Raw genomic sequence first — 12,326 nt, forward strand, 5'->3', positions numbered from 1 at the left:
TCTCTTTCTGAAAAGAGTGGGTGAGAAGATTACTCTTAACAGAAACCATAAGTATTACACTCAAGTTCAGGTACAGATGGGTGTGACTAATATCCAGAAAACTCACTTCATTGTATGGTCACCTGTTGATTATATACATGAAGTCATTGAATTTGACCAAATGCACTGGAATAGTGTATTTGAAAATATTTCTCTCTTTTTTGAGAAATTTCTAGGCCCATACCTTATCAAAATGAATGCTTGTCCGAATGAGTCAGAGTCAGCTGCTGTCTCAGACTTGTATGTCAAATGTGGGCAATGTTTAAGATCTTTAGGGGAGGAAAAGGATACAAGCATTTTATGTGAGTGTAATTGTGGATGTAGAAAATGGTATCATTGGTCATGTGTGTACTATGATCCAACTGAGTATGAAGATCTAGATTGTCTCTGGTATTGTCCCACTTGTGTAAGAAATTGTGACATAATATTTTAAAGGTCAGACGTTAATTCACAGGCTCCTTGAAAATCAATCATAATTAAGGGGTCCAAGCTGAAATTTTCTTGGTTCCTGAAGTTCTGAATTATGAAAATCTCATCAAACCTCATTAATTCCAAAAAATAGGTGTTATGGTTCTACTATTATTTATATATAAGTGAAGAAGTCCAAATTTCTTCATATTTCTTAATTATAGTGAATCCAACTTCAAGCATATATTAGTTCATGGAATGAGGCAATCTCATTGTCAATGATTTAAAACAAGTTTTTAATAATATGTATTTGATAATTTGAATAAATACAAAACAAAAATGTACATGTAATTCATTCACTTTCATAAAATTAATATATAATTGAAATTGAAACAATATGCCAGACAATTAGAACTTGATGGTGTGTATATTTAGTAGAATTTTTCAATTCCATCTTTTTGTATGTGACAATGACAGTTGTTATTTTATCATTAATAAAACAAGTTGTGACAAAATGATGTTAATTAACAAAAAATGTTTTACTCAACTTGGAAATTACAGAGAGGATATTCAATGTTTTGTAGTTGGATATGGAATTTATTTCCTGAGTGGGACAGGATAGTTTGATATTTCCAAGAGGTGCGAAGCACGAGTGAATACCATATATATATAGGATAGGACTTTTCTGTAAATTACACAGTTTAAATCAATTGTGTTTCAAAGATATAAAAAATTTAAAACAATAACCGATTTATTTACTAACTCCACAAAAATAATAGAGATCTTAAGTCAACTTAATTATAGAAACATGAGGGTATCTGAGTTTAAAATCATAGAAATTTTAATGCATTACATATATCATGTGTATCTACACTCAATTTCATATCAGTATTATTTTTAGTTCAGATACACCAGATATACCCTTATTCATCTGACTTCAAATAGGGATTCTGAAAATTCACAAGGTAGGCACAGGTTTTGAATATTTGCTCATAAACATCTACTTGCGATAGTTTAAGTTCTTGTCTTAGGATGTTGAAAGACTTTATCCTACGCATACATCGTTCTACATGAACCCGTGCTCTGGAGATGACCTTCGACTTTGATAGTTCATTTGCAGTAAATTGTTGTCTTCTTGCACCCTTGAAAGAAGGAATTACTAATTTAACACCACAAGGTAGATCCTCTTCAATCGTAAAGCCCCTGTCCACCATGACTTTTTGTCCTGGTATAAGAGAGCCCAGAAGGTCCTGGCTTTCTTGTGTGATCTGTTTGTCTGATGACTTTCCAGGATAAGCTTTTGAGATATATGTAACAGCCCCTGAAGGATGGATTCCAACTAGAAATTTTATTGTGGAGTGGTGTTTATAATTGCTGTGAGTCTGTTTATGATACTCCACACTGGAAGGTGTTTCACTGAACAGTTCTGTACAGTCCAGAATTACTCTTAAGTTTGAAAATGGTTTGAAGCAACTTGCAAGTCCAACATCTTCTTCTGGCTCTGCATTTTTACATAAAAGTTCCAGTTCCACAGATAAGAGGTTGATCCAGGTTGTGAAATTTCTGGAGAACTGACTGGAGCTCACAACAAAACGAAGACTGCATTCTTCAAGTAAGTGTCCTGTTTGTAAACGATACAATACACTGAAGAATTCCTCTCGCAGACTGAGTTGTCTAGTGACACCAGGCTTTCTCTTCACACCGTAGCCGTCCAGATTAAATGGTTGGACATATGTTGTTCTTTCACCATGGAAGTACTGCATAGATGAAGCTTTTGGTTGTAGATATGTAAATAATGAGTTGAAATCATCAAGATCCAAGCCCGTGTAAAAGTTAAATAACTGCTTATTTTGCTGTATGACTTCCATATTGAAGATCTGATTTTTTGAACACATTTCTTGGTAAATTTTTGAGTCTCTTTGAACAGACTTGAAAAAATCCCAGAAATCTGGGTCATTTGAAGTTAAATCACCAAAATGCTGGAAACTCTGCTTGTCAGAAAGTGTTCCTAAATAATCATGGCCATTTATCTCTGGTGCCTGTTAAATTAATAGAGTCAGTTATTAATCCTACATGCTACCCAGAAAATAACTCAAAAATATTTATGGTTACAGTAGAAAACAAAATGATACAAATTAATATATTCTGTCATATCTGTGCATATTCTATTTAAATGTAGTCTGTTATTTCAAAAATATAAATTTTAAGATTAGAAAAAAGTATATACTTTAACAGTTGTAGATGACTCTTGGACAGATTCATGCTGATCAGTTGCTGTTGTAGATGACTCTTGGATAGATTCATGCTGATTAATAGCTGTCTCTGATGCAGTGTTGACTGAAACTGAAAATATGCAAAGCATTTAATTTCTAATTCCCTGGAGTATATGTAGTATCTTTTATCATTGGCTCCTTAAATAATAAGTGATCTGAAAATGTGATAATAAGTATCTTTTAACTCACTCTTATTGCTGAATATACAAAACTGATTATACCTGTACTTTCAGAAAAGGAAGACGCAGTTGCTGATACTAGCTTATCGTGTGATCTAATATGTCTATTTGGGGGCCTTCTCTTGGGCATTTCCTAATATAGAAAAAAAAAAAAGAATTAATAAAATAAAACAAACTTAGATTTAAATATTTAATTATTTTAAAGGTTTTAAGAATAATTGCATCACGGTGAGCTGCACTGATCATTAAACCATGCAGTGTATCAGTTCAGAAAAACTAATGATTTATTCAGTTTTTAATTAATATGAGAACTGTAGCACCACCTATGCCATTGGCTATGGCTTTATAAAAAATACATATGATACAGTTTTCATGGGTTATCCTTTAAAATGCATGTGACTAAAATTTTGTATACAGTGTATAGAGGTGCTAGATAAAGTTTATAAATCATGCATAGTTCTATATAATGTTTATGTTCCTTGATTTTACATGTATCGTGGAGGGTCCTAAATCAGTTGGGTACCTAAATTGGTGGCATCTCCTTTTAAGCTGGTGCTTTTTATTATTCGAAAATAATAAATATTATTCTAAATCATTTGTTTGTTTGGTGCTGAACTTGTGAAGGTAGATACCTTTGAAAAGCATCATGCCACTGATTTAGGTACCTCATCTGTTTGAACATGCCCAAAACAGAATGTCATACATTTGGAGAAAAAATATCTATTCGTTAGTATTTTATTAAAATTTTGGATAAATTATAGGAACCTTTATAGCAAAACTGCATTAATTCCCTATTCAATTGTACTCGTTTGGGAAATTTTGTAAATTGAATACTTATTACTACCGAAATAGGTTCCTCGGGGATATATAAAACAATACACATACATTTAACATCTTGGTTCTATACGTAAATATATACATGTACATTACACGTTCTTGCCTTGTGTGAAAATATTGTAGGAATCTTGTTCTTGTTTCCCGGTTTTCTAGATTTGGGATCTGGACATTGGCCAGTCTCAAAATGACAGCTACAAAGTTTTTGATATTCAGACGGCGTCCATTTCATTCTCTTTCCACTTTGGAACACCACCTCACGTTTGCAAGCGTTTGTCCACCTCTGAAAATAATCTGGGTCTTCTGGAAATGTAAAAAATATACAAGTTGCCCCATAGGCCCGATGATGGTTGCAACCGTAGGCGACACAAAAGTCGTTTTTACCCATTTTGATATTCACGTGTAAACAGTCTCTAATGACGCTTTACCCCTGACCTCGCTTGACCCCAATATCCGCCGCAATGCATTATCGGAATGTACAAGTCGAGAATGTCATTTTAAATTGTGTGAATATATTGTAATATATATTATATATATTCTCTTCTTTAGCCATGTCAATTATGTATATACTGTATGTAATTACTTGTATGTAAATTATGTTTATCTGATGTATCTGTTGATACAAGGAATAAAAGAATATAAAAGACTATATTGTCTAATCAGGCAAATACCAGTGTCATTTCCACCTTTGATATTTTCCCTTACCAAAATGCTGATCGGCAGGGACCACGTGTGTTCAAGTGCTAGTGACAATGTGTTTACCGTTGAGTTACAAATGGAGTTATTTCTTCTATAATGCCTATTTCAACAAAGGGAAAATAGGAAGTAATTCCTTCGATAAGTGCAAATAGCAGTATTTCAGGTAGATGAGTTTAAAGCGTTCGACGCGTTTTTCGGTATGAATGCATGTATAACTTGAATTCGTAAGTTGCATAGTATGTGCTTATAGCATGCATAAAGCTCAACAGTACAGTATATTTGGTAAAAAAAAATGCATGTGGTAGCCTTTTCTGCTTTATTGTTCAAATATATATGTATATCAAACATGCATTTGCCGTTTTTATTTTTATGCATTGCATTTAAATTAATCAAAATTTATATACTCCTTTCCAGTTTTCAGAAAAAAATCCTAGTTTTGGTAGGATTGTTAGATTTATGGCATGTTCCAAAACTGCTTTATCGGAGATGTGTACAGGCCTACATGTATTCGGTCAGTTTATGGCGTGTTCCAAAACTTTGCTATCGGAGATGTGTACATGCCGACAGCCAGGCTAGAAAATCACTCGAAGTGTAACAAAGGCATCAGGGTTTATATAGCTGGTAAAATAAGTGAGCGAATCTGAAAGAAATATGGCGGAAAAGGAAGTACGGGAATGAAATAAGTCGTACAAGGATGAAAATATAACATATTTAAGAGTTCATGTCAGCTTTAATTTGGCCGTAACTTTTCCACATTTTCATCCTAAGTTTGGACCTACATTTGAACAAAAGAAAAACAAGAAAAAATCAAAACGGTTTTTGTTCGTTTGAACAGTACTGGTAGCTATCACAGAGCTGTTTACCATTTTCTGCAGTATCCATTTATTTAAATGGCTTCACTCCTTAATTTGAGCTTTTTGTCCATAGATTTATATTTGCTAATACATTAATTAAATTTTCAATTTTCATCACATTTATATGAGGATGTTTATTATAGGTCACCGTGGGCTTGGTAGTAATACCGATATGGTCAAGGTCGCTACAACGTCAGCCGCGTTCTGGGCAGCTCCGGAAAATTAAACTTTATTATTGAATTTTGAGAAAAAAATCACAAGTGACTGTTTCTAGGATGTTTGCTGAAGATACAGTACTGTGAGTAATCAAAAGAAATGTGATCTATCCAGTTAATTATTGAGAAAAATAAAGGTGGCTCGGTAGCATAACTTTGTGAGTAGTAATCATCGGCCATTCAGTAACATTATGGTTGCATGTGTAATGCTCCAGTATGCCCAGGAATAAAAAAAAAAATCTTATTCTACCACAAATAAAAACTCAAGTGAGTGTTTAATTAAACCTGCTCAAAACAGTCACGGTCTGAAACAGAGTCTAGTTACAGTAGTCAGTGACACGTCCCTAATGGCAACTAGCGACGCGACCAGTCATGATCACAATGAAGAAATAAACAAACATAACTTTCTCTTGGATAGTATCTCTAAAGATGAAATAGCTATAAAGAAGGATGTAGAATTTATACTCAGCAAGCAAAACAATATCAGAGACCCTCGTAGAAAAGGAGACTCAACTTGAGTCACAGGTTGAGAATCTTACCCTACGGATGGACGATATAGAACAATATTCCAGGCGTTACTGTCTGAAGTTTACGGGAATTCCCGAGAATGCAGACGAAAATAAGACCAAATTATCCTGAATGTAATTAACAAGTATGTTCTTGACACACGAGACGCAAAGATAGGTCTCGATCGCATCAGCAGATTCCACAGGTTGGGCAGACCACTTAAAAACGATAACAATCGTGGAAACCAAGGCAACATTCAACGTCCCCGTGATATCGTTGTGAAATTCTTTTCATAAAGAGATCTGGCAGTCATTTATTCAAAGAAAAGTAACCTTAAGTCATTCAACAAAAATGAACCTACAAAATCTATAAATGAAGCATTAACAAGGAAAGGCACAGAACCTCTTTTTCATGCCAGAAAACTTATGAAAGACAACGCGATAGACCATGCTTGGGAAATAAACTCGTTAAAACACTAGACAAAAAAAAACTGTCAGAAGTTTTGACGACTTACAAAAACTCAAACATAATGGTGGCCAGTACGAAAAAAAAAACAGTCACAATGACATCCACTCCATTGAACAACTTTACAAGTCTTGAGACTCGTAGTTTACTCAGTCACGAACGCATGTGATGTACTCGATTGGGTAGTGTTTGTACAATTGTTTCATGTAAGAAAGAAAACTCTATTTCTCTGTGTCTAATTTTATGTTGAGTTATCACCCTTGTCTTTGTTCTTATTTCCGGTTCAGTAAATACATGTTGTCTTCAATGACGAGTGTTGAATCTGGTTTAATCCGTATATGTAGCCAGTGTGAACGCTACAGTTCCGGAATCGCTCTGAACGCAGTCTCGACAATTCCAACTGTTCCACGAATAGAATAAAACAGAGTTGAAACATGGCGACAGTAAGGATGTGTTTGGAAGTGTTGGATAATGGTAGCGGCAGTCCGCATGGAAATTTTGCAAATATTATTGTACATGGTGCTTTATTAGCAACAACGTAAAAATGCGTTTGAAAAAAAAGATGGATTTCGATGAAAACAGTTTTCACACCCACAATAAAATGATGTTTGTAAGGATTAGTGAAAAATGTGTATTGATGTGCATGGTTATGGATGCTTTATACAGGTATAATAAATAAACTGTATAGCACAATGTACATACGCGTATTATATCGAAATAATTCATTTGAAGGCTGATGGGCTATGTCGACTATGTCGTTGGAAACTACGGACCTGAGTATTTTAGAAATTTTTTAAAGACTTTTTGGGGTATTTCTAAGATACTTTGTAGACATGCCCAGCTTAAAGGTGGATTTACATCATGGGGGAAGAGAACCACTCACAGTAAAGAATCTTGGCTCACAGAATTGCAGGCAGATTCGGTGTGTCCGAGTCGACTGTTCTGAAGATGCTGAATACAATTGTAGATGGAATACTTGAGCACCTGATGTAAAAACTTATTAAGTGGCCAGATCAAAATGAAATATCTAACTATTTTGAAAGGAAGAATTGTTTTCCTGGAATTATTGGATGTCGTGATGGGACCCACATTCCAATTTGTGCCCCAAATGAAAGTGCTGTTTCTTACGTAAATCGCAAAGGATTTCATAGTCTCCAATAACAAGGTGTTTGTAGAGAAAACATGACATTTAAGCATTGCTTTGTTGGCATTCCAGGAAGATGCCATGATGCGAGAATATACTGCGAAACTCTGATCTTTGGGAAACTGGTTTAAGTCAATGTAGTTAAGGCCATATTGTTGCAGATGGAGCCTACCTCATTTAAAGATGGTTACTGACTCCCTATAGAAACAATGGTCACTTAACTCCGGATGAAAAACACTTCAATCGTTTGTTATCGACTAATAGGGTTACGATTGAAAGATCCTTTGATCTGTTAAAGGGAAGATTGAAGAGGCTGCAGTATTTAGTCACTGCTGAAGTGGAAACTGCATTGAAAATTGTTACGCTGTGTATTTCACATTTGTTTTTTGAATTCCGACTCTATTGAAGAATTCGTAGAGGTTGACTTTGACAATAACAGATTACAAAACCCGATTTTGTTTGTACAGAGAAATGCAAATCGAAATGAAGGGGTTGTAAATCGTGCTCTAATTACTTGCAATTTACCACGTTAAAAGTATGACCTTGAATACTGCTACTTATTGAAATATGCAAGTCTTTCTAACAATAAATTCAATGTATTCATTTTAAGTTGTTGGATTTCTTCAAATAATAAGAAACACCAATAATGATTTCAGGTTTATTTTTCAAAAAAGCACCAATAATTATTTCAGCTTTTTTTTTAAACAAAAATTCAACTAGTATTTAAAAAAAAGCCTGAACAACTCTGAGATCAATTGAGTAGTTTACAAAATGTACCAAACTATTGAAAACTTAATATATCAAATCTATGTTATTTAACCTTTAAATATCAAAAAAATTATTTCTCTCGGGAAATGCAGTGATTCACTTTTTTTTTAAATTTCACAAAATAACAGGTATTTAAGTACAATGTGTGGTAAAGTATGCTAAAACAAAAAACTCCATGGAGTGGTTCCCAGCCTTAAGAGCAACACTGATTGATAGAAATTGCAATCTTGTCAAATATTTTGAAATCTTCACTTAATAAGTTAAATCAAATGACAAGAATTCAGACCTTTTTGAGTCTATTTACATGTAACTAGAATCAGGAACAATATGTACACAAAAGTACACCTGTCATACATAAGCATTCACAATATAAAAAAAAAATGAAAGCAAGTTTCATTTGGATAATGGACAATCATACTTGCACAATCTTAAAAAAAAATGTCACAACATATTATCAACTTTAAGAGCCTATCCTAAATCAAATCAAGATGTGAACAGCGGTATATGGTGAGATGGGTGTATAAAAGTTCATATATGCTAGTAATTCCAACATAAAATTTCAATGCCTTGGTATGGCTTAGTTTAAGGACATAATTTCATTGAATTAGACCAAAAAAATGGTTTACAACTCAAATATTTCTCTTGGTGCATATCTATGCTTTAAAAATTTTGACAACTTTTGACAGCTTTCCTCAACAGATGGAATATTCCTTTATTTGATTGGCACATTCGGAGTAGCAGTACAGATGGCTACAATCCAAGATAACATAATCCATTGGTTTAATGGACTTTTGAGCTTGAATACTGTTCGTTATCTCCATATATTTCATTTCTCCAAACAAATTGTACACTCTCGAAATGGCACATCCAAGTCATCTGTAAATACAAAAAATGCAATTTAAAGAGATAAATTATCTTTAAATATACATTTTAAAGTTTAGCATCAACAAACACTAGTTTTATGCACAGAGAAAATTTTTGAGACACATCCGCTTTTTTTTAATTTGGTCAGGAAATGTAAGAATTAAAATAGTGATAATAATGTACTTTTTCATTGTTTCAATAAGGGCATTAAACATTGACATTTTTTCAGTGTGCATTTTTTCTCACTGCTTCATTTTCTTCTTGTATTTCTCCTCTTGTTTCTGCTCACACGTGCTTAAAAACTCAATAACTTCTGATGACTGCGTTCGTCGTTCGTCGCTTTTTCTTTTGACTTGTACATGATGATGAAGCTGAACTATTCTCTACATCTGAATCTGATTCATGCTTTCTCTTACTAGGAGTGGGTTGGATTTCTTCATAAGTTTTACCTTTTGATGTAGAAGCACTAGACAGAAGACCCATTGAAGTAACTGCATGGTCTTTGCCAAGGATATCCTCCATTTCAGAGAAGAATGAAAAGTCCTTCTTGACATTTCCTGAAAAATAAATTTGTGCTATCAATGAAAAAAATGCATTTCTCAATGATAATTGATGATAAAATTTAACAATTCCCACATTTTCTCTACACATCAGGCTTGCCATTATGGTCTTTGGTCTTTTTGTACAAGCAAACAAGGGTCTTCCACCGGCCACTCACTTGCATCTCCGAGTATCTATAACCTTGTTCTCTCAGCTTCCCTGAGATTTTTGACCACTGAGCTACTTTTCTCAGTCTACCAGTTTCAAGGGCATTTTTATGGTTCTTATACTCATTTAGTAGCAAGAGTGTTGGGGATTTAGACGAAAACCCACCCCCCTCTCCATTTTCTGTAGTGGCAGGAATATCGGGTAAGCCATCGGTTTCTCCATGTACGTCAGTGATTTCAGATGTGACAGGCCCTTTAACATTTATGATCATAATTATCTTAAAGGTACAAGTATCACTATGCTAAGGAGCTTTATAAAAGGGTAAATTTGGAAATCTCCGTATCATAAACATGACAGATCTTTTACTTCAATTTTATTCAATTGGTAGTCTGATATTAAACAATTAGATAAGGAAATAAAACCCCTAATAGACTAAAAATGCCTTTAGTATGATTGTCGTTCGTTGTCTTGGAAAACTTGGAAAAATTCATTGACTTTTAGATAAATGGGCAAAACTTGAATTAAAAAAAAAAAAACATTTGAAAAGAAAGCCTGCAAAGTTTTAAATTTTAACCAAGAACAGTGCATAAAAAGATCTCATTTAAAAGTCATTTTCAGTTATACTTACCATTCCTACAGCATGGATGCTTGGTAAAAATGCCCATGTCCGAGAAGAACAGTTGGCACTCTTTACATTGAACAAGACTCCTCCTCTTCATATTAGGCGTTTTGTTCACTTCATCCGAGGACTCTGTCCCAACAATTGTCATATCAGGAAAGGCACCTGTAACAACATAAAACAGATTAACTTATTAGACTACATAAATATTATAACTTTATATAATTTATTTAATTCATGTGCATGTCTGCTGGGAGTTTCAGAGATGCCTTGAACTGTTGAAATCCTCACTGGCCAGCTGGTCGAAGGTGGAAAAACAATTAAAAACAGGGGAGGGGCTGAACCCCCTGATTGACTACTTCTGAATATATATATATATATATATATATATCATTATTACGGTACAATCTGTACTGACTTTGCCTTATTTCGGTCAACAAAAATAAATCTATGCTTACCGGTAAATTGTCTAAATGAACAGTTTAATGAATGTTCTTTTTTCTGCATTAAAAATTCTTAATTTTTAATCAAATGCATTCCACATCTTTTATCTGAGAAATATTTACCTCTTTCTGCACATTTATGTTGAACTTTTTCATCGAAGGGAATATCATATTGCAACGGGAGCAAGAGTGTATGCGATATACCGTTTGATGATTTTCCGCCATTTTGATTCCGTCTGCACCACATATCTGGCAGGAACTGTTCCGACAGTACCAGAACGGCGATTCCGATCCGCTCGTTTGGAATTCTCCCTGGAGGAACTGCCAATCGTGTACGCCCATGGTAGTTTATATCTTAGTCTTTCAAACGCTTAAGATTTAAGGGATTTCCCCAGTTCTATAAGGTCTCACACAAGCAAATAATTTCAATACATGTATTTATATAGCTTTAATTAAATAAATTAATTAACTAGACTCTCAGCAGATAATTCATGAAAGAGAAAATCAAGATTAATGCTGAGTCAAAAATTTGAGATCAGAAAAAATACGCCTTATGCGGCTTTTAAGAAAAAAAATTGAGAGAAAACACACCTACCCCGAAATACACGTGGGTTTCACATGTTGACAAACAGCCTACATACCATCCAGGATGCTGCATCATGCTCTCCTAAAAAGAGTAAGCTCAATTCTGCTAAAGATATGATATTCCTAGTACATGAGTCCAAAATGAATTGGATTCAACTCATTTAAGTTAAATCGGTTTATCAAAGCTAAATAGCGTTAATTCACGGGTTTATCGGGTTTTTAGTCACCCCTAGTTCATGAGCTGGCATTAGTGTGAAATATGACGTCACGGCCTCCCTGCAGTCTCCCTGCATACCTTTGGCATTCAACACGTGGAAATTCATGAGGTAGGACGGGATGGATTCATGAGCGTGGTAATTTCAATTTTTATCATCAGACAGCCTGAAGGAATTCCCAACTTTCCGATAAGAACTTTTTGGTGTGTGTGTGTACCTTACCGAACGTAGGTACGTTGTTTTTATCTGTTATTTTGGACTTTTGTATATTTACGATAAAATGCCAAAGAGGAAGGCCACTTCCAAGACACCAGTTTGACCACGCACGACGAGGTACCAGACACAGGCCGAGTCGGCGAAGGTCGCAGCCAAATTTCAAGGCCACAGCCAACGACCACGAGTGAATGACCACCGGCAATTCTGATCGACGCCCAGATGAAGGCTATAACAGATGCAATCTCGGCGAGGTTAGCCGACAGGGGACCTCAGCCTTCTACTATTCCCGTC

Source organism: Saccostrea echinata, unplaced genomic scaffold, assembly GCF_033153115.1.
Source record: "Saccostrea echinata isolate AGI-Se365-2 ecotype Australia unplaced genomic scaffold, CSIRO_AGI_Sech_v1 ptg000033l, whole genome shotgun sequence".
NCBI lineage: Eukaryota > Metazoa > Mollusca > Bivalvia > Ostreida > Ostreidae > Saccostrea > Saccostrea echinata.